General features: G+C 44.9%; 2 protein-coding genes across 5 annotated transcripts in view; one reads left to right on the forward strand and one right to left on the reverse strand.

Annotated features, from left to right (window-relative positions):
• TMEM267 (transmembrane protein 267) overlaps positions 1 to 12,138 on the reverse strand; it is a 149,067-nt gene extending 136,929 nt beyond the window's left edge. The window contains exon 1 of the mRNA XM_069627232.1: positions 11,744 to 12,138. The gene's annotated coding sequence lies outside the window, so the exon portion shown is untranslated. The remainder of the gene's footprint in view (positions 1 to 11,743) is intronic.
• Positions 12,139 to 12,534: 396 nt separating this feature from the next.
• The window catches only part of C6PH5orf34 (chromosome 6p C5orf34 homolog), a 676,382-nt gene continuing 666,319 nt past the window's right edge, over positions 12,535 to 22,597 (forward strand). For 3 of the 4 annotated variants that reach the window (XM_069627233.1, XM_069627235.1, XM_069627236.1), the window contains exon 1: positions 12,559 to 12,690. The gene's annotated coding sequence lies outside the window, so the exon portion shown is untranslated. Of the gene's footprint in view, positions 12,691 to 22,597 lie in introns of all 4 variants that reach the window. The other variant, XM_069627234.1, reaches the window with a different exon arrangement.

Below are 22,597 nucleotides of genomic sequence, written 5' to 3' on the forward strand. Positions count from 1 at the left end.
CAAGTAACAAAATCACTCTGGTAACAAAGGGCATGGTCGTGACAAGTTCTCAAACATATACTTTAAAACTGTCAAGACTGTGTTCATCCCACCTATTGACAAATCTATTTCATTCCTTCTGGAGCACAGAGACGGTTTCACAGTGGATGGCCAAATCCATAATGACCCTTTTGCTGAAACCAGGGTATTTTGTTTTGCTCCTAATGCGAGTCCTCCCATTGATAGTAAATGTTGTCCAGACAGGTTTCATTGTCAGAAAGGGCAACTATCGCAGCCGAAGAAGACTTCTTTGCATCTGGGCCCCATACTTCACAGGAGACTTTAACTACCAAAGAAACGCTTCAGAAGTGTGGTGTTAGATAATGGTAAGCAAGCACACTGGGCAGTACGGAGCCCGATCCATGAATCAGGGAATAAAGCAGGCAGGATGATAGCGTTGTTGGAGAGGAGGCACATGGGTAATGGGTATGTGAGAAACTTACAGGATGTAAGCGGGGAGGTTCTGGCAGATGGCGAAGACATAGCTGTTGCGTTTGCTACATATTATGAATCCTTATACTGCACCCCACAGGAGTTGTCCTTAGAAGAGGGGCTGCAAGTATTTGAATCAATAACCCTTTCACGTCTCACGGAGCAACAGAGGTTGGGGCTGGAAGTGGATGTCACTGAGGAGGAGACAGCTACAGCGATCTCTCAACTCCAGTCACGGAAGTCCCCAGGGCCAAATGGGTTCCCAGGAAAAGTGTGAAAGTGGTTCCGGGACTTGGTTACTGGACCACTTAACACACGTGGTAAGCAAGAGGGGTGCCTCCCACCAGATCTGCAGAAGGCAAGCATTGTAGTTCTCCCCAAGCCCGGTAAACCACCACAGCGATGTGCCTCTTACAGGACAAGCTCTATTTTAAATGGGGAGACAAAGATCTTGGCGAGGGTATTTGCCAATCACTTACTGGGGGCGATGGACTCTCTAATACATCCAGACCAATGTGGGTTCAAGCCCATCAGATCCACAAGCAAGAACCTCCGAAGTGCACATTTTACTCAAAGTCAGACCAGTATGATACTGCATCCACTTGCATTGCTCACAGTGGATTTTGAGAAGGCCTTTGATTCCATTAGGTGTGATTCTCATGGACGGCTTGGGGAGTTGTTCCTGAGCTGGGTCCACCTGCTGTATTATTCCGCAGTAGCCGAAGTCAGTGTTAATTGGATATCTTCACAAATCTTTGCCCTGGGATGGGGGATGAGGTAGGTATGCCTCCTATCTACATTCTTTTTTACACTGGCCATAGAACCACTAATGATAAAACTTAGGAAAGCCCTAGATTGGATGGGATTTTGATGGCCCTGGGTGGGAGAAGACAGGGTGTCATTGTACGTGGACGACCTTTTGATTCATATGGGTAATCCCTCTGACTCCTGTTATATTGTGACGCATATATTGAATGAGTAACAGAAGTTTAGCAGGCTCATAATCAATTGGCATTAGTCTGTTTTTTCCTGATACACCGGGGCGATGAGTCGATTCCTCAGGACTGCACCTCCCCAATTTCTGATGAAGGCTTTGTGGATCTGGGTATTCAAGTGGGTCGGAACCCCTCGGATTTGATTTGAACAGACCTGCACTCGGTGCTGGATACATTTGTGCTAGACCTGGTGCATTGTCCCACTGTCTTTACTAGGCAAAGCAGCACTATTCAAAATGATATAACTATCTACATTTCTATATGTGCTGCAAAATGCCCCGCTCTCTATTCGAAAAACGATCTTTGCTAGGATTGATGCGGCTCTTCCGGAATTGCTTTGGAGTGGGAAACAACCACACACAGCTCTGGCAACGCTGAAACGCTTGTTGCGAGAGGGAGGCATAGGTCTACCCATCCTCCAGCTGTAATATTGGGCAGCACAGTTAGGAGTGGTGAATGATTGGCTGCACGGAGACCCTAGGTTTCCCCACCTTAACACTGTAAAGAGAGGGATGAGAGGGAATTCTCCTATACAAGTGTTCTATGGAGGTGAGAAGGGGAAAGCAACCCCCTCCCTCAAATGATACAACATACCCAGCAGGTGTGGATTGAAGCACACAAATATTTGGGATGGTGGGGCAGGCCGACCCTGGATCAGCCCCCGTTTTCCGTGGCATGTCAAAAAGTGCAATTTTTATGGGTTGACTTCGTGGGGCCCTCAGAAAACGGGAAAGGGACATCACTGCTGTTTTTAAAAAAAATGTTTTTTAATTCGGGACAGTTTCCTTCCCAGTTCCCCCTTTGCTCCATGAAGCCTCCCAACCCCTGCATATACCTACCTTTTGTCAAACTTGCGCGCACACAAACAGACACACACACAGACACTTTCCTCCGATTCCCGCAGCTCGTCCTTTCAGTCTCGCTGTGTCTGTCAGCGCAAGCGTGCACTCTTGTTCGGGGCAGGGGCAGACAGTTTGGTTTGTACCGATGTGTGTGGTTACAGAGCGGTCTTCCTAAAACGATTTTACTTTTTCAAAAAAGGTCTTTTGACCTAATACCCAGGAATAATGCAAACTTACTAGAGATACTGAAGATGGGGCACTTCAGGGTTTGGGAGGACAGTGGGATCTCTACCCTAGTGGACGTGTTGCATAAAGGACAACTCCTCCCCTTCGAGTATCTGCAGGAGGTGCACAAAACTACCAGGTAGTGAGGGATACAAAACACACATGCCATGGGATATCAGTTTTTAGCCTATGAGGAGATTCCAAATAGTTCCCCCTGGAAGCTAATATCCTTCCCGAGCGTATTGTCACTAGGGTAACCTCTATCCTATATCAAGTACTAACGGCATTTGGGTCTAAAGAAATGACTCCTTTGAGGCAGAAGTGGGAAAGTGATGTAGGCCCATTAGAGCATGACATTGGGTGAAACCACTAATGTTTCTGCGTGAGATAGGGATATTGGCCAGGCCAGGCTCCGGCTCATACAATACAAAATATTACATTGCATTTATTACTCCCGAACAGCAATGGCAAAATGGGGCATAATAGGGAATGATGACTGCTTACAGTGCAGGGCTGGGGATACCTTTTTACATATGTTATGGGAATGTGCTGTAATTCAGGTTTTTGGAGGAAAATGCATTGATAAATTAACAACGGAACTGGATTCTGAGGTGCCTAAGGATCTTAAACTGGCACTACTTGGAATATGGGGTGGGGGGCTGGATTCACGAAGTACGAAAAGGTATTTCTGTCAGTAACAGTTGGATTAACAAAGCATATCATTGCCGCAATGCTGGGCTCAGTGGCCGTCCCCGCACAAGTGTGTGGACTGCCGAAATAGACAGGTGTATGTTCATGTAGAAACAAATCTATGCTGCACTGGGTTGCCCTGCAACATTTCCTCCCATGTGATCCTCCCTCATGTTACCACCCCCAGGGGCTTAGGATAAGGTAGCAGCTGTCTTCCCTGGCCACATGGGAGGAGATTCTAGTCTGGAGTTTAGCAATGATTCCACAGGATTCATCACACCCTGCACTAGAGGCCTTTCCTTACCTAAAACCAAAACTAAGGATCTGTCAGTGTCATAATGTCCAAAACAAAAAAGTCATGTGTTTAAATAACTATTCTGACTCTCACTTTCTAAACAAATGAATTCTAAGGTGAAATGGGTAATGTCTTGCTTTAGAAATGTTCAAAAAGGAAAAATGTAGAACTTCAACAAAAGTTGATGGAATGTTATACATTTATATGCACTGCAAGTTTGGTTTGTGTTGTTTGTTGAAATAAAATTAATAAAAATAGTTTTTTTAAAAAAAACTTCAAAAAAAGTTATTTCAAGGATAGGGATCCTTGTTCCAGAGGGTGGCTCCTTTCCCCTGGATTCCTCTTCACAGTTTCATTTATTTACAAGTTCCTGGTGTTTCTCTCGATTCAAGAACAAAAATTACCCACAAAATGGTTGTCTTCCTTTTGTCAGGATACCTGGTGTACTCTCCTGCCAGGCTTTAACTCCTTATTCTCTGTATTCACAAAGCCCTTTTCGGGCTAGTCCCGACATATCTTTCTCAGTACCTCTTAACTTCTGTATCCTAGCTTGTCCTTGTCTGGTACACTTCTGTACAAGGACTTCCTTCACACTCTTGTAACTGCCTGATATACTCTCATGCCAGGGCTTTTCATTGATGAGTTCTTACTTACTCCTACAGTCTTGTTAGTCTTGTATGTTTTGCCTTATTGGCCAATATATTCTGCTTGATATATATTGGGCCTCATTACGAGTCTGCCGGTCTGGAATTAAGGGTGCCGGTAGCAACGTACCAGCACCCTTTCCGGACCAGCAGACTATAACTCTGCCTCCCGGAGCAGATGCACCCGGTAGGTCTGACCTACCGGGCGCATCGGCCCCGGTAGGCAGGGTTGCACTGGAAGCACCGGCACCGCTGACAACGGTGCCGGTGCTGCCGTGCACCCATTCCCATGGAGTCAGATGGGACTCCACGGGTAATGGTGGGCAACATTTTCTGCCGCCTGATATCCCAGGCCGCCAGGACTTGTAATGTCCCAGTGGCACCGGGATCTCAGGCAGCGGAAATGGTGTTGCAGGGTTTTTCGCAACTCGCTGGTGGAACCAGAGGATTACCGCCAACCTTGTAATAAGGCCCATTGTCTTGATGGGTTTTATATCTGTATATATATATTGCCTGCATTAGCAAATTTGAAAGTCTCTTTGTAAAATGTTCTTTCACCCTTTCTCTCTCGTGTTTTACAAAATGCTTTTTTTCACTTTCTCTCTTGATTCCGTTATTCACAATTAATTGAATTTGGCATGGCTGCATATACGCCCCGGTGTCCCCTCTGTGACTGGATGGACTCCCCGGCTCTTGAAGGCTTTCCTTGTTCCTACCGCGGCCAACCGGTGATGGTCGTTTGGTGCTTTCTCTCTTGTGACCGTTTTCCCTCAGTGTTCCTGCTCTTCGCAGCTTTAGCTGGGCTCGTCTGCTTCTTATGGGACTCAGGTACATGAAACGCTGCCTCCTCAACCTGTGAACAATCAGGAGTCCTCTGATGACTTCTGCTGTTCCAACAGTGTGCCTTCTGCTTGGAGCAGCTTTCCCTCCCTCAGCTTCCAAGCTGGTTGGCTCTGCCAAGCTTGGTTCAGCCTGTTGTCTTCTCGGTTTGCATAGAGAGCACCAGCTCTCTCCCACCAGGAGTGTTTTCTAGCTTCCCGCTTTTGTGGTTTAACTGTCCCGGCCACAGGTGTGTGCTCCCAGTGACTAAAGCGCTGCTTGTGCTTGTGGCTTCCTTTGCTCTGCAGTACACCACTCCAATTCCTCATCCCAGTATTTTGGTGGTTGTGGAAATGGTAGTCCATTCTTGATCAGTTGACTAAAAACCCTGGGTGATTGTCCCTAGTGGTTTTATATGGTGAGTTGGTGTGTAGAGTCTGAGAAGGTGTTTGCAGAAATTTCACAAGGCAGGTTATATTTTGTGGCTTGGCCTACGGGTCTTGACAAAAGTTTTTCAACATGTGTTGTAGGTGGAAGAGGGGAGGTATTACAATATGCCATTGGGGCATTCAGGAAAGAAGGTTTAACCTCAGAAGAAAAAGGGGGATACCATATCTCATCCGATGAAGTCATAATATCTCCCCGTAGGTTGTCTCCCCCTCCATGTGATCCCCACCCCATATAGCTGCCCCGATAATCATGAAGCGGCTGTCGTACCCTGGCCACATGGGAGAAGGTCACAGCCGGGTAAACAGTAATGACTCCATTGGATTCATTACATTTGTGAACAAGGCTAAGTATAATACTGGTTCAGTCTCATTACATTGACAATTGTCTGTTCTTTATGTCAATGTAAGAAAAGCTACCAAAATCGAAACCATAGTCATTTTGGGGTATTTATTTTAAAATCACTGTTTGAATCAATCCTAATCTATACATTCCCATTCACACTAGTGTTGGAAAACTGAAAGCAGGATGCAGGAATAATCTTAAACATGAATGAGAAGCCCCGGCGAGTCCTGCAAACGTTTTCAAAAGACAATGCATGTGCCAATGTTTCTTTATAGGACCATTGCCTTGGTTTCCTTCCAAAATTATCAGGGGCAATGTAGTGCTATAAAAAGGACCATCCCCTACCTACTATAATATGGGAAATGGCACTTTGTTTTTTGACTGGCCAGAAACAGAAACTGCTTGCTCCGATTTTAGAGGCAACAATAACAGAGTTGATAATGGAAAATGTTTAAACTTCTGTGACCACCACCTCTTCTGGTAAGATAACGTACTGCAAACAAGGAAACAGTAAAAGCTCAGATATGTTCCTTTTAAAATAACCACTATTTATTTTAATCAGTAAGGCTTGGCTGGTTCGGACTGCTGTGTTTCTCTAAACTCCATGAAGAGGCATGGTGTCTCAGTTGGTGGTGGCTGCTCAGAATGGTTAAGGACCCTGCATTGGTTGTCAACAAGATGCCACACAGAGAAAGGATCCACAACTAAACCATGGCTGTGGTTAGTCCCCTCTAACATTTCAGAGGTATGGAGGCAGAACAAGACAAGACTGAAGATGGTTTTCCAGTACTGGTATGGGAGAAATCTGCACAGAGGTGACAATTTGCTTTACTTGTGCATGACCCTCCTTCTAAAGGGAAGCAAAGCGATATCATAGGCAGACAAATCTGCTAACGGTCCTTCACTGCTCAGTATCATGGATAAAGGCAAACTCAGACAGGTTGCTGGAGATTATTTCAATCCTGAAGAGTGGATATGGAGGAATGGGATGTCTTTCAGGCACTGTGGGTTGTGCCCCAATCAGACGAAATCTTGCCTTAATGAGCTGCACCAAGAAATCAGCACAATAAAAAGTAATTCTGTCTCAGCCATGGCAGAGACACCAGACACATTATCATGAGTAGGGTAAAACGACCTGCAGCGAGTACACATCTTTAATTGGCTCAAGACATATTGAACATGCGCAGTAGCTACTCCTGCTAGTTTATCTTTATTTGGGGATTCTCTGTTGTCAAGTTGGAATGTCAACCTTAATTGCCCCAATCACTGTGGGGTCACGGCTCAGTGAACTTATAACAGACCATTCTGCCGTTTTGAGGTCACGTGGAAGTCCTGCTCCGGCACCAACTTCACCAATCAGCTCTCCGATTTCTATCCACTTGTGCAGGTTCCTCTCCCAGCTCACCTGCGCTTTTCCCAGCCTTCTGTTCTTTGGTGCTGCTTTTGTAGCTCTGCATGTGTTCGCTCAGCAGTGTCAGTCATTCTACTGACCCTAACTTTCAGAGAATGCTGGTTCTCTTTCCTAACTTGGGGACACATTGCTGCATGTAACGTAAAGCAGGCTTTTTTCCATTTTCATAAAGGGTTCCACAAAGTGCAAAGTCCTCCAGTGAGGCCTAGTGCTTGGAACATCAGCTCTATCAGGCTCTAGCTATAGATGAAACTTAGTTGTTCTGGTCTAATAATTTCCAGAACATACAAATAAGCACTGGAATATCGGCCACAGGTTTAATGCTTTCTTCTAGTGAGAGACCATGGGCCTCATTACACAGTAGGCGGTTACCGCCTTACTAGAGGTCCCTTTGCCGGTTGGGGAATTTAACGCCTGCTTTTTGCAGGTGTTAAAAACCAACCCGCAAAGGGACCAGGGAGCTAATTACGGTACCGCAATTTGCAGTGCCGTAATTAGCACCTTCCCCATTCCCATTATGCCCTATGGGGCAAAAATGGGAATGGGGAAAGGGGGAATTACCGCCCCACCAACCTTGGAATAGGGCGGTAATTCCCCTTTCCACCAAGGCGGTGCCGGTATTTTACCGGCATGGACCAAGGTGCTAATAGCACCTTGGTCCACCGCCATCCGTGTAATGAGGCCCCATGTCATTTATTTCAAAGCTATATGGGTTTTAAGTAGCTCCCATACTCTACTGCCTAGAAGTAGGTCACAGCTCAGGGTAGAATGCCCAGGTAAGCTAGGTCCATTGGGCTGCAGGAACCTCAACAAGCCATTGGAGCAAGTCACAGATCTGACTTTAAGACAGGCAACATTGTCAAATACAGCAATCATGATTATTATCTGCCTTCTTCTGTGTTCATTAATTGTTCCATCAAAAAAGGTCAATAAAAAGGCTTAATTTCTAGGACCTCAATGTGGTTTCTTGTGCATGTTTTCTTATCACGAAGGCCATTAAATAGGATAATAAGTTAAAGGGAAGAAAAGAAGCCCCTTTTTGTCATTAAGCTATCTTCACATGTAAACAGGCCCATTAGATCTAAATCATGTTAATCAGACAGTCATCAGATAGCTCAATTTCCTGAATTTAAATTCCGTTAAGATAGAATTCTAATTTTTGGGGATTCTAGGGCCACTTTTTAGGGCCCCTCAACTTTTAGCTTTTTTTCTCCTTTGTCTGTACTTCTTTGGTCTCACCATGGTGCAAGCAGTTTTACTGCATTGGTACCTTTTAAATAGTCATTGGGGTACCATTGTTCTTAATATACTGCTATCTGACATTTTGTATTTTACTGTTATTAATAGGTTTTTATACTGTGCCTACTTCCCGCTTTAGTGGTCTCAAAGAGTGCAAACCTTGTCCGAATTAAGGTGCATTAAGGCCTATCCAGGGACAGCAGGACCTTACTCTTCTTCGGATGCATTGACCGGAAATTGTGTGATATAGGAAGAAATATGGTTTGAAGTAAAATCTGGTATGGAGCATGAGAGGGCTCCCTTTGTTCAGGTCAGCCAGACAGAAGGAAATAAATGGCTGTGCTGATCACATGTGCTCTTTGTGAGCCCACATTGCAGACTCTATATTGTTTTAAACTGATTAAGACCAGTGTAGGTCCATGGGCTCTCACTTCCTGTGGAGGGTGTTCTAGGCTGAGGGGCAGTCCTACTGAACAACCAGTGTGGTAGGTCATCTGACACTTTGCGCCAGCACCCTCTAGTGATTGGCGGCCTGACCTTTGGCCAAACCCTTATTGCAGTAGTATTTAAGTCCCAGGCTGGCCTCTGCCTCTCTCTTGCTGCTTTGTTCTGTAACTTCTGAAGGAGGGGTTATAATGGCTGAGTGCAGTAGTTTGGCCATATCCTGGTTTGAATTTTCTGCTCCTGGAGGTCCAATATGCACTTCCTGATTTCTCCTGCTGCCTCCCATTATATATTGGTTAGAGCCTTCCAAGTTAGAAATGTTTTCTGAGCCATTTGCTGCCATCCTCCTGCTGTTTGGGAATAGTTTCCTAGATACTGTAGAGTTAGACCCACGACAATATTGATGAATAATAATTAGCATGGTGTTCAGGGGTCATGGGCTCTCTTGCACTTAGAGCAGCAATCCAACTCTCTCCAAAGCCTTTCACTGGTGCAGCACCATTCTCTGCTACAAAACATGCTACAACCCCAGCTGGGCATTTACACTGCCTTTGAGGTAGAAGTTAGGCTGTGGAATGCAGGGTATGATCAAAATCATGACAGGTAGGGGTGGTTTCCCTGGCAGATTTGCCAAGGGCCCCAGCATCAAAGCCTTTCTTCATTCCAGTTACAAGAAGGTTTTCAGTCCACCACGCTTTTTCCCCCCCAAGGGTAGCAAAGGTTGGAGCAATAGATCGAGTTTTAATAACAATTGAGCTCAGAGACATTGCGTCCAAAGAAGTGATCCCAATATTTCATTTTCTTTCCAGGGAAAAATAAGGTACAGGATGGCTGGCTTTTTCTATTCCTGGTTAAGTATTTACTCATGAACCATTGGTTCAGCAAACTAGCCAAGAATTTCACATTCTTTTTTACGGGATCCCTTCCAGGTATCCTTTACTTCCCCAATTGTCTTTTTCCGGAAAAAATGCAAGCGTTGCCCATTAGTCAGAGCTAGAATTAAAGAATAAAGGGGATATTGTACAGATTTCAATGGATACTCCTGGATTTGTAAGCAATATCTTTCTGGTTCAGAACAAATTGGAGTTTCTGTCCAGTTATCAACCTCAGGGAGTGCAACAAAATTTGTGGCATACAACCACTTCAAGATGGAGCGCATCCATCTCCTGAGATGCTTGTTGCTGCCAGGAGGTTAGATGACCATGTTGGACATTAAAGATGCTTATCTGGCTATTCCTATTCATACACCCCATCAGAATGTACTGTAGCGTTTGTGTAACAACAAGAAATGTAGATTTCTATGTTGGCCGTTTGCTCTCTCATCTGCCTCTTGGTGTTTTTCCAAAGTTATGTAACCTATGGTGGCAGCACTCAGGGAACAGGGCATTCGACTCATCACTTATCTGGACATCTTTTTAATACTACAGTCCAGACGCACAGCGGGTCACCACCTACATATCATGGTAACTCTCTTACAGCACTTATGTTTTGTCATACATTTTAAAAAGTCCCATCTTCCGCTGTCTCACACTATAGGGTTACTGGGTTTTTGCATAGATACAGCTTCTTCTTGGTCAAGGGAAGTTGTGTGGTCAAATGTTTAAAACCATAAGAAAGAGTTGGGGCCGTCTAAGAAATCTGAATAATGCAAAGCTACTTATTTCTTTTAAGAAACCTTTTGCTCCCTTCTCCTCTCCTGCTAGGTGGGTTCGCCAGGCATATTCCTTGCTGGTAATGATGTCTCCCTCTCCGGTGCACATTCTTCCAGGGATGGGACTGAAAATCTTTTCTGCCCGCGGGTTCCCTCGAAGACCGGCTGATTGGTTTAACAAGCCCATTTTAAAGAGTTTTTTATTTTATTTTTTAAGCTGGTCGTTGATGTGCTTTGACTGTGCAATATTGCAGCCTCCATGTATGGACCTAAAATACTAATATTTTGGCATAGATTGTACACCATTTAATCACTCATGACTTAGTTTTACTTCCTTTTCACAGCTAATTCGTTTTATAGTTATTGTGGAAGTTAGAGAGGAGATCCAACCTTTCATTTTGAGGCCTTTATCATTTTGCCAAGGTGATCCAGTTCTGAAAAAGAGTTCTGTGCCATGTTCCAGTTGGTTGGAGAAGCTCTACATGTGTGCAAATAAGAAAATGTAGAGGGTGCAACGTGTTCTACAGACTAAGGACAGGTTCTGGTCAATATCTTCAGTCAAACACTATGCATGTTCCTGATATGTTTTTGTCTTTTTGTCTAATTGTTTATTGTTAGCTCTTTCAATACTTGCTGCTGGCAGGTTTCAGAAAAGATCTGTCAAATCTACGCCTTCATCACTTCATTAACATTGAGATTTCCATACACAGTTAGCTAGGAAAATCAAAAATCGGTATTTAATAAGGCAAAAGGTTTATATGTGTGGTAATCGTGTTGAAATGCATTATTCTTTGAATACCCTATCGCCAAAGCATGTAAATGGGCAAATACATCAACAATTCTTTCTCAAAAACCTCCTCGAGTGTTGTCAAACGTTGGCATGTAAAATTCATGCTAGTCACTGGTACTGACACTTTCTAGCATTGTTTGCACGCGTGTCCTGTGTTCACAGGAAGCTACTAACTGTGTGCTGCGTTTCTGCTGCCTCGAGCTCTATTCTGTCCGCAGACATGTACGAGGTAAAGGATGGGGAAAGGCATGGCTCAGTTCCCAAGCTCTGCTTAGGAAAAATGACAACCTATGATATCCATTCAAACGCCTGGTAATCATTCCATGCAAATGACGAAGAGAAAAAGAGAACAATAATTAACCCCGTGGATACATTAGCACCTCAACATGTACCCGAGGGGACACAATACACACACTGGTTCACAGCAGTCCTTACCTTGGACTGATGCTGCTGCAGCTGGTTCGGACAAGTGACAGCTGTCAAAAACAGAGGGCTTCTTCAGCCACAGCGGGTCCGGGATCGCTTTCCCTTAGTCACGCTACCGAAATTGTAGCAGAGACCGAACCTGCTAATGGGAGCATTGACAATTGCTCCTTCCACCCCCCACTGCTACTGGAATTAGGAAGAGCACACCCCCACAGTAACGACGATAGTCCTTTACTGACACCGAAAAAGCAAAGGAGTGTCTTCTAAGAGACACTACCACCACTACAAGCCAGAGGGCGCCCGCTTAATCCGCTGCTCTGTCAGGAAACAGACAGGTTGTTCTCCGGTTGAAAAAATGACATGCATTGCCAGCTTTCTTGGAGCACTCGGCGTCTAAGAGCGGTTTGATAATGTTCCGTCAGTTTCCGTTAAGGGATAAACAGGAGCGCCATGTTTGAACTGCTTACTCATTCGTTTTCATCGTAACGCCACCTAGCTTCTAGCCTTATAGTTATGTGGCACTATAAGAGAGAGCCGCAACTTCTTGCAATGAACAGTGTGCTTATTTTATCTGGCATTGTTTATTCAGTGGAAGAAAACATAATGGAAACTTAATACAGTCATATTTTTCAGCATTATTAACAGATTTCAAACCATTCTCTTTTTTTTAAGGTATATTTAAATCCAGGAGAGCCCCTGTTCTTCTAGTAGAAAAGACTACCCGTGTTATTTTACTATTCTACGATTGTCGCCAGCGATACAGGAAGCGCCTTTTGTCCTTCCATGTCAGTGGGCGGGCCACGGGGCGTGTGGGCGGGACCAGGCGGGAGGCTTGAACAGCCTAACACAGTCAAGAGCTGTGGAAACCAAACACAGCCCAGCGTGAGGTGAGAATCCCAAGAATCTATGCCATAGATTTCGGTGACACATTGGTTGCAGCAGGACTCGGACGAGAGGTAGCAGAGATACGCTCGCTCTTTGGCACTGGCTTTCTTAGTAATCGCTATTTCTGTGTTGCTGTGGCTAGGTCTCAAAACTAAGCAACATAATACAATAGTAAACATACATGGAGGACACAGGCATAGTATGGTAAAACAAAATGGTTATATAAAAATTTCATTTTCTTATAATTATTATCTCTCTGTTTCTTGCATGTATGGGATTTATAAAAGAGTGTCCTTAGCTTAGCTGGTTTGTCTGGTCCTAGGCGACTTCTTTGGCCCGCTACATTACATAGCTGGTAGGTAGCCCCATGTCATACGTTGCAATGTGACTGTGATGTCCCCCAGCTCTTCCCAGACCCTTAACAGCAACAGTGGCATTTGCAAGGGGTTAGGGGGCGGGGCCAATATTGCGCAAGTAGTGCACCTCCTCCAGTGTCTCTTCCGCTCTGTTATCCAGTTTGGGAAACCACATTTTTTTTTCAGCAATTTTTTGTGTTATGCCTCAATGTCCTTCGTGTGCTAGATCTATTACCTGTTGTCGTAGTGACACAGGCAACACAATCTTTCACCCTTTCATGACAATGTGGTCTTCAGTGACCGTGAGTTCGTCTTGTACCAGGACCATGCCCCTTTACATCTTCCTTTTTTTATGCACTGTGTGATAATAAGCCCAAATCCACTTCTAACTCTTGTTGAAGCTTTGGCTGTGCAATTGGAAATGGCTTAATTTGGTGTTTTAATAGGTCAGGTTAGTAGGCGTCAGCAATGGAGTGTTCGATCTTGCAGGTTCTGTGGGGTGGCAGGCCAGGTAGTTCACCGGGTTCTTTTCTTTCCCTGGCCTGTGGCAGATGGGAAATGTATAATATTGAAGCCTCAGTCCCCATCTTGCTATTCTCAGGGGCATCCGAGCATTCGGATTGCCATAAATTGTGAGGTCTGTGATGATAGTGAATGCCTTCCCATACAGGAATAGGTGACAGTGTTTGCAGGTGTACCTTGCAATTCCACAGCTTTTCTAGTCCTTTAAACAGCCTAGGCAATGCGCTTTTGATGTTGCCACCGAGCGCCATATATTTATGCATCATGATATTGTATAGAAGTTTTTCTTTTTATTGTTGCGTTTGCAGTTTACAAAAAACCATACACAACAAAGTACACATAACAAAATATAAAAATAATTCATCAAATTTCATATTATAAAAATCAGGAAGAAGGAAATAAGAAGTCAAAGAACATATAGTTACAACACAAAAAAAACTTCAATTTAAAAAATAATTCCATTCCAAAGCAACATTTTTCTTATTCAACTCAGAAATAAGAAGTATAAGAAAACCATTCAAAGATAAAACCAAAGAAATAGCAGAACCCCACATACAACACCAACACAAATGTCTAGATACCTCTGAACAATCAAATGTATAGTCCTTGAAAAACCTGAGACGTTCAGCACCAAAAAATGTACACCCTACTACCAAGTGTTTCAAAGTCTCACGGGTATTACTTGCGCTACAAAACCTGCATTCCTTGCCAATTACACTTGGCCCCTCCTGCATATTCATGTTCCCGCTTTTAATTTTCGCAAAAACAGATAGTTGGTTTAACCTGAAACACATGAAATTCATGCGTGTGATATGACAAGGAAACTTTTGAATATAAAGCGGAAGACATTCCATAGTATTTATAAAATATTATAGCCTAAAATTTGGCCAAATAGTATTATCTCAGGGGAATAAGCAAAAATTTACATACTTTCTGCTTTTGAAATTTAATTTCATATGAGCAGTAAGTTTCCTGGCTTTATCATGCAGAATAGATTTCCAATTTTCAATGCTGACCCTGTTAGCCAAATAAACAAAGGTCTTGACCTGCTCCAGTGTCCGTTCCCATAGTCCACACATATTTAATAGTTTATTTTCTTTTGGTACAAAGACTTTAGATTTTGAAGCATTAGGGAACAAGTTGTTTGCCACTTCATAGAAAAGCTGCATCCTAACCCCGCGTCCTCGCAGAGTTCTATCAAACAATATGAAGTCGTCCACATAGGCCATCCACTCCAGACCCACAACCCCCAATCTTGCTGGTGCAATGGAGGGGCCCTGCCACAGTCCCTCAACATCGCACGTATAGAGATTGAAGAGTGTAGGGGCCAGAGTGCATCCTTATTTGACACCTGTAAAAGTGGGTATCTCAGAGGAGAGAACACCATCTTCAGATAAGCGTACGCAGATGGATGTTTTAGAATGCAATAAAGCAATCAGCTGGACCATTTTACGGAGAATGCACAGAGTAATCATTTTGCACCAGAGCCTGGATCTAATCACCCCATCGAAGGCACTAGACATATCCAATGATGCCAAATGCACTTCCCCAACATGCGAGTGGCGGACATAATGTCTAAGATAGGGAAAGAATAGCTGCATTTAAAGAAGTACCAAGCTCAACACGAAACCCCATCTGAAACCTACTTAAAAGGTTATGTTCCCTGATAACAAGGTTCAGGTGCCTTAATAACAGAATTGGAAAAACCTTACTTGTAGCATCCGTTGGAGCTATAGGTCTGTAGTTGGACGAATCCAATTTGTGGCCCCTTTTAAAAATGAGTATAATAATGGATTTAGACCAAGAAACAGGCACTGTGTGAGACAGAAAAATGTGATCGAACATAGGTTTTAACTGTTCGACCCAAATTCCAGGGTCCTCTTTAAGAACAAAGGGGGGAGTGCCGTCGGGGCCAAGGGCCCTAGATTGCTTCAGTTGGGCAATCGCCCATGCAATATCCTCCTTGTTCCAATTACAGGTACCCTTCTTAGGTAAACCAAATCAGAATGATGAAATGCTCCAAAGGCCTCGGGCAAGGCATATTTCTTTGTGTAAAAGGATACCCAAGAATCAGAATCAATGGGGCAATCTGTACTCCCTTTAATGTTCCCCAAAAGCCTGTTAACCGTGGACCAGAAATGGCCGTCTTTACCCTTACACAAAAGCTCAAACATATTGTGATGGCAGAGAGAATAAGCGTCCATCTTAAGAGATTTGATATAGTTCTTGTGCCTCAAAATAATCAACGTTTGAGTATCCCATAATCAAAGGATTTAAGACCATTCTCCCTCAAAGCAGCAAGCTCTTTTCTTTTGCGTGCCTTAGAACATAAAATTCTATAATTTTTTTATAGCACATTTCTTATTGGAATTCACAGAGCCAATAGAGTCCCTAAATTTACGAATGCAGGCCAAGATAATATAATATAATGTATAAAATCTGCACTAGCCCCATGTCGAGTGCCTACTTGAAACTTAGTATACACCCGCTGTTCGTTTCAGTGGAGAGCACATGTAGCTTGATGCGTGCCGAGTGTGATTTGTGTGAGCACACTGTCGAGAACATTCCTTTGCTGGGTAATGGGGTGCTCGACCCATACAGATATGTTTACATTTGACAGTTTCAGTCGTGGTGGATGCTGTAGGTTACGGTATGCCTCTTTACATAGTACATTCACTGTTGCTCCTCTGTCAATCAGAAATGTGTTAAGTGTGTTATTCCCCTGTATCAGCAATGTAGTGGTGTGTTCCTTGGCTGTCTCATTTCCCAATGGCCACAAATAACCTCTTTTCCTCTGGTCATCCTGGGAGGACGATGACTTGCTCCTGGAGTGTGAACGGACCTCTATGTATCCGACGTTACGCCTCATCCGTTGTGAACTCTTCCTCTCTGGGGATGGGAGCCCCCTTTTGATTGGTATTTGCTGCTCTCATCTTCTGACGGTCGGTATTTTCAGTATTCCCGTCTCGGCCTGTGGTCATCCTCTCTCTGTTTGATGTGCCGTTTTCCGCCTCCATGTAGGACTCCTGGCAGTGTAGCTCTTCGTCTTTTTGTTTGTGGTGAACAGAGACCCTTGGGATACCCTTATGGAACCCATGTGTGGGGGTACAACCCTGTACCCTGAGTGTATCGTTTTTGGGCACCTGTGTGTGTGGCCACAGAGTAAGGTATGGGCTGGTGGCAGCTCCATGCTGAATTTGACAGATGCTCTGAGTATCCTCCATTTTGGGATACCCAGGCCCTGCCATAGGAATCAATGGATTCCTGATAGGAGACAAGATGGCCCGTGTGGCCTCTTGGTTTCTATTGTCTGTTACCTTGTTTTCCCAAAGTCATGGGAAGCCCTAACTCTGTCCCTTCCCTTGACTGGCTGTTGGGTGGAAGAACCATACATGGTATTAAGGGGAAGCCCAGGCCAGACTGGCTGGAGCCTTCCCAGTGAATGTATGTTGTGGATACACCCTTGGGGTGGGACCTGGGTGAATGGAGTGTGTGACCAATATGCATTCCATGTTATGGGTTTCTGGTATCTGTGTGTGTGACACAAAGAATGATACAGCCCTGCCTGAAACTGACATGAATGCATTGTGCTGTGCCGAAAGGCTGGGTGCTTGCCCCAATCCACATTTGGTATTATGGGCGTCTGGGTGGAAATGAAAGGCCTGAATGCACTGTGAGCCTGATTGGCTGCCTGCCTGCATGAATGCCCGTCTGATTTATTGGCTGACTGAGCTTGTTTTAGCAGTGTGAATGAGGGACAGACCTGGATATCTGGGGACCTCTCACTTACCAGAATTGTTCAGAAGATGAAGTTGAAACTTGAAGCTGCTTAACCTTGAAGCGCAACTGGAAGAAGAAGAATTGGTGCTGCTTTCCTTCGACCCCATCTGAAAGCTGTTGAGTCTGTCGAGGACTGATCCGAGAGAGGACCTGGCTAGGAGACCTTTCCCCGAGCTACGAGGGAACATCGTGCAGAAGCTAATCTTCGAGGCACACTGGAAGCCGGTCCCAGAGACGGGGTGCGCCGAGTAATCTGAGGTAAAGCACCTGAACATCAAGGCCGTCCATTGCCGTCGACCAGGGTTCGGAGGATTTCCATAACCGCTTGAAACCAGTCGAGTCTTGTTGCCCAGAAGCGGGGACAGCTTGACGTTGTGCTGCTCGATGACCAGAGCCACAATGTTCCACCTTTGCCTAAGAACATTTCAATCAAGGGCTCTCTTGCCATCACCGTCGACTGTTTTGTCCCGCCGTAGAAAGTAGAGGTTGACGACCTAGGAAAACCCGCCAGTGGGTTTCCCGCCACCTGAAGTCTACAAAGATCTCGACAAGCGAAGATCCAAAGTCCAGCCGTGGTCGAGACCCGATCACTGACGCTGACCATCGACGCCCCACTGCCAGGCCCATGTTCTTCGTCTTCTTTGCGGCACCAAACTCTTTTCTTCAAGGACTCTCCATGCCGGGGTTCACCTTCTTCAAGGACTCCCGACACCCTGTGGCTCCTGCTTTAAAGGGAGTCCACTCTTGAGGGAACAGTTGAAACTCTGCTAACTCAGGTACTTTGGGGTAGTAGAACATTCTTGACCAGGAAACGAGACTATTTAAACAAATATGGACTGGGCTTGTTAGTACACTTTATTACAGGTTGCCCGGGTGGGGGATCCTCGCACAGAACTGTGTCTTAGTAGCTAAAGTACGATTCTGCCATTATTTAACCCAACTTGCCTTCCTTCCTATGTCCTATGCCGATAAACATGACTTGATTGATTTGTATGACATTAGAACAGTCAGCAGTTGGTGCATTTTAAAGGAGTCAATAGTTAAGTGTGGTAACACATAGACATTGTATATATTTGCCATATTAGATTTGCCAAAGTACAAAGTGTGTTATTAATTGTGTATATATATTTAAACTTATTTTTATATAAAGATCTGTGTTAGCACATACCCTAGTGTGTGGACATTCCTTTGTGGGGGCTTGGGGACTACACTGTAATTAAGAACCAGGCTGCATCACCTCCTGAGAGCTTAAGCCTGGGTTTTCTTGTCCATTGCTACCCTTTACAGAACCTTGGCTGGGTGGTCTGTGCTTCTACTCTGCCATATAGAGGGCAGGAGTGCAGATACCCCCCCTCCAGTCTTTACACTGGTGGCAGAAGTGGGATGCTAAGGGTTTTAAGAATCAATGTGTAACCTTGCCACCTACAAAATATCCACACTTTGTTAATTTGAGGTTTAGTTGTGTATTAAAATAACTTCACTACAAGCAATGGAATCTATTGCAAATGGTAAATTGACTAGGCTGATCCTAGAGGCTCTCCAGAGTGCGTGTGAAGCCAGGGAGAAAGACTTTGAAGATACGCCTAGGGCTGAACTGATAGCTGCCCTGGTGGACTACCAGACTGATTGAAATGCTCTTGATGAAGGGGGAGGTGGGTGAAACCACTGAGGGCCCTGCACCTGGGGTTATTATTGAATCTGTTTTTGGGAGTGCCGCCTCTCCTGCTGCCTCTATTCCAAAACCCAGCATTGTTTCTTCAGGGAATGCCTTGGAACTTGAATTATTAAGTCTTTGAATATAAGTAGTTGGAAACTGAACTCAAGAAGGAAGAGTTGGCACAGCAGGTGATACTCAAAGATGGGGATCTTGAACTTAAAAACAAGGACATTGAATTTCAGAGAATCTAGCTAGAGAAAGCTAGAGTGGAGACTTCAGCCGAACCAGTTGAGTGTCAGGTCCCCTGCCACCAAGTTTATGAAAGATTTGGTTGGTGTGTATGTGGAGGGTTCTGATATCCTCCAGTGGATTGAAGCGTTTGAAATGGCCTGTGGAATCCATGATGTTGATAAGAGATTGGGCTAAGTGTTTCTTAAGTAGAGTGCCTCAGGCTGGTTATGACAGTATTCTGAAATGTGTGGAAGAAAGGGGTCAATATGAGTGCGTGAAATCTGCTTTACCAAGTTTGGCAAGACACCTACCCAATACCTTTTTTAAAAGGTTCAGGGAATATAAGAAAAGAGAGACTGTATCTAGGGTTGACTGGGTGAGTGCTGCACATATGAACATGATGGGGTGGATAAATGGATACAAGGTAAAAATGTTTGTTGATTTGTCCTACCTTTTTGTTTTTTGAGAACTTTTCTGAAGCCTGTTCACCAGAGCTGCGTCAGTATTTTGCTGACCAGAACATTATGGATCCCTTTAAGCTGGCCAGGCTGGCTGATGAGTGGGTCTCCCACCGGATGTCCCCTGAGGCGGAGGCTACTCTCCTCCCCTTCTCTATTGGAATCACATTTGGTGCTCCTGCAGAGATTTCCCTAGTGTCCCTTAGGGCCTGGGACCAGTACGCAGAAATACTGGCTACTATTCCACTAAACATCTGCAGAATTTTGAGAAGCGTCCTCCTGAATGGCCAGCTTTTACTGGCTTGAGAGACACTGGGGCAAGTATGACAGTGTTGGACAGGACCCTGCTAATGCCAGAGGACTATGTAGGTGCTCCTCTGAGAAATACCGGGTTAGCTGGTGGGCCTCCCATATTATCTCCTCCTGCCCTAGTCACCATCACGATGGTGGACAAGACAGCAAAGCTACCCGTCCTGGTTCAGTACAATGTACCATCCAACATCTTGTTGGGGAATAATTTAGTTGAGTTGGGGTTGATCTCTGATGGACTACCCCTGACTGCAACTGCAGTCACTAGATCCCAGGTCACACAGGGTTTGACTGCTAGCCCGGTACCCAAGCCAAAGGGGAGACCCAAGGCAAGAGGGATGAGCAAGAAGGCCACCTCTGTGAAGGGGGCTCCTTCTCTTCCAGCTGTTTCAACAGCACCCACTAGGATTCAGGCTCTGGATGGGCTGGGTCCAGTGGTAAACCAAGACCCAACTCCTGAGGGAGAAGAGCCAGAACACCCTCCTGCAGGAGAGGTTCTCAACCCAGAGGATCACCCTGACCATCAATACCTGCTGGCTGAAGGGGGCCACTCTCTCTCGGGTCTAAGAAAACAAGCCCAGGCACAAGGTGAAGTGCCTAGGTTGTTCAAGATTAATTGGGAGGGTAAGCTCCTTTTGTAGTGAGCCCACTAAGCCTGAACCTGGTTCCCTCAAAAGGCTGGTGGTACCCAAGATTTGCGGTCCCTTCCTATTGCACTTGACGCATGAGGTGCCCTTAGCTGGTCATCTTGGGACCAAGAAGACTAAGCAAAGGCTCTCTGCACATTTCTACTGGCCCCGGATGGGAGTAGAAGTGGAGTACCACTGCCGGACCTGTCCCACTTGTCAGTTGTCTGACCTGTCCCACTTGTCGTCTGGCAAGACTGGAGGCAGTGTCATTGCCCCACTGAAGCCTTTTCCAGTGGTTGGCACACCATTTGAGAGGGTTGGCATCGACATTGTCGGTCCCTTAGACCCTCCCTGATCAGGTGGACACCGGTTCATCCTGGTCCTGGTTGATCATGCCACCAGGTACCCTGAGCTATACCTCTTCGGACCATTACTGCCAAGGTGGTTGCCAGGGCTCTCCTGGGCATTTTTACCAAATGGATTCCCTAAAGAGGTGGTCTCTGACAGAGGATACAACTTCATGTCTAGGTACATGCAAGCAATGTGGAAGGAATTAGTAACATATAGGTTCTCGACCTCCTACCATCCCAGACCAATGGTTTGGTTGAGAGGTTCAATAAAACTCTCAAGGGCATGATGGATGCTTTGGAAGATCTTTTGAATGGGATCGCCTCCTACCATGCCTGCTGTTTGCCTATAGAGAAGTGCCTCAAGCAGGTTTTGGTTTCATCCCATTTGAGCTTCTCTTTGGACATCCCGTGAGGGGGCCCCTTGCCTTGATCAGAGAAGGTTTGGAAGCCACCCATCCCGGTCCTACAGGGTCTGCTCACTGGACGCCCTGAAGAAGGTGCCTTGTACTACCCAAGAACATAGATGCACCGAAATGTGTACACACTAGTCAATGCACAGAAGATGACTATGGACAGACTATTTCCAACTCCCTCTTCTAACAGTGTGTTAACGAAACTTCCATTGAACACGTTGGCTATATTTTGAGAGATCCTTACAGTCCAAAGATTCAGACCTTCAAGGTCAGCCTGAGCACCTGAGTTTAGGGACTACAAGAAACTGTGAAAACAATTCAAGATTAGCCTCTTCACACGTAGAACTCATTTAGTCGAGAAACTCTGCTCAACTTGCAAACCTTAGAGGAGATTTCTCCACAGAATTAATGTGATATTTTCAATATTCTTGCAATTGCTTTGGTTTATTGTATGTTATTGTAAACAATTGTTAGCAACCAATTAGGGCTGCACTTATGTTCCTTTTTTCTTTGATCATGAAATTTTGGCACTGAGAACTGAAAGTGAAACCTATTTATTATAATTATTTTTTTGTCTTCCTGTCTATATTGAATATTTGTGTCACTGTAAATTTATGCTATTGCATCACACACATGGATTATACAAAATTTCTTTTGTAACGTACCTTTGTTATGTATGGATTTTTGTCATTCCTTTAATTTTTCTGTTGGGCACACATAGAGCCCAAATTGCTATAGGTTGGCCAAAGCTGTCCCAACAAGCAGATATAGACATTGACCAACACAAAGAAATGTGACGAGTTCCCCACTAGTCCCCCTTGTCCAAACTTTTGTGACGCTTTAAGCAACGACAAGGTAGTTTGCGCCCCCAATCATGTAAGGAGGGGCTTTATTTCAAATCTTTTTCGAGGGAAAAGGGGACTACTTTTTCATGTTGGCATCCTTGTATGAGACCCAGTCCCCTTGTTCCAATTTGAAACGGTCTCAACCTAGAACCATACGGTTCACTTTCTTTGTTACTAGCGTGGGAAACCAAGTTGCTTGGTATTTAGTACATATAGGTTAGGACATTAGGCCAAATTAGACACCTAGCCAAACCAGTCCAACTAACCAACGCCTTTCCCTTGCTCTCCCAAGACCTACTTCATTTCCCTTAGGTAGACCCAGGCCGGGAGTGGTCACAAGCACAGGACACCCTAGATCATCCCCTTCAGGCATGGCAGAAAGCGCGACCTTAAGTTTCACTGAAAAAAAGATCCAGGACACTCTATCT

The sequence above is a fragment of the Ambystoma mexicanum genome, chromosome 6p, assembly GCF_040938575.1.
Source record: "Ambystoma mexicanum isolate Mex_15411 chromosome 6p, UKY_AmexF1_1, whole genome shotgun sequence".
Taxonomy (NCBI): Eukaryota; Metazoa; Chordata; class Amphibia; order Caudata; family Ambystomatidae; genus Ambystoma; species Ambystoma mexicanum.